We start from the raw sequence: 1,222 nt of genomic DNA, 5'->3' as shown, positions 1-1,222 counted from the left end.
CTTTCTCTTGTGGCTTCATCATCTTTTTAAGAGTTTGATTATCTCTTACTATTTTTCTTTTTCTCTCTTTTCTAATTTTGAAACAAGATTTGCTTTTCACCCGAGTCTTTCAGCAGTCATGTTCCAGTTTGGATGGAGTGGCTGTTTGTGTTTAAAGGATGGTGTGTTAACCAACTATATTCAGAGAGGGTGTACCTGCTTACCCTAAAAACAGATGTCCTACCATTAAGGCTTCAGCTTTTTCCAGAATCAGGAGGTAGTGTTTAGTTCTATGTCCAGATATATCCGGTAAATCTGTGAGAAATATGTTCTTTTGACAGAATTGTTTTAGTTATCCCAAGAACTCTCAGAAAGCCCCTCAAAAATCCTAAAGTCTTTTCCATAGAACAACACCACTTTTTTTTTTTCTTTAATGAAGCTTCTACAGGATCAAGCTCTCTAAGTAATAACTATGCCAAAATTGCCAGTTTATAAATTAGCCAATGGTATATGTTCTACGAATCGTGAGAGACACAGCTAGTTGGCAAGACTTGAACCTGCTTTGCTGAACTGCTTAAACCACATCATGAATTTTTAATAGTCTAAAATACAAGGAGGAAAAAAAAATTAGGAAGTAATTAATTCTGTGCCAAATACAACAATTAAGTGACCTGGAAGAGAGCAAAGGCCTCTCCCTGCATGCTTCAGCTCCGATTTCTGTACCAAACATGAATTCCTTCATATCATTTGCCATGTTAATTTTGTTCCTGTAGGGACCTGGGGGGTTCCCCCCCTGCCCCGTAACTTATACATTTCCCATCAGGAGCACAGAACGAGCCGTTTTCTCCGCAGGGGAAGGCTACCTAGAGTTGCCCATCATTAGAAGAGACAGCCTGACTCCAGAATAACCCTGTGACAACAAGGTGAAAGCCAGTTCAAGCGCACTTCTGGTTTTACTTTCTCTTCCCCTGTTGAAAACACCTTTGCAGGTCCCGACACCCAACGTCCTCCGTTGCTCATCCCACCTCCCCTGCGGGCGCAGCCCGGGCAGCTTTGCGCGGGGACGTGGGTCTCGGCCTCGCCAAGGGGATCCTCGGGGGCTTCACGCAGGCAGCAGGGCCCCGGCGGCCTCGGTGGCTTCGTGTGGGCGGGCGGCAGGGCCGTGACAAGGGGCTCGACGGGACCAGGGCGGCCGTGGGGTTGGCAGACCCCGCTCCGCTGCCTGCCGCGCTTGCCCCCGGAC

This window comes from Haliaeetus leucocephalus, unplaced genomic scaffold, assembly GCF_000737465.1.
Source record: "Haliaeetus leucocephalus isolate CR32 unplaced genomic scaffold, Haliaeetus_leucocephalus-4.0 Scaffold13, whole genome shotgun sequence".
NCBI classification, from domain to species: Eukaryota; Metazoa; Chordata; class Aves; order Accipitriformes; family Accipitridae; genus Haliaeetus; species Haliaeetus leucocephalus.
The sequence above is the reverse complement of the archived record's forward strand: the minus strand, read 5'-3'. Positions refer to the sequence as shown.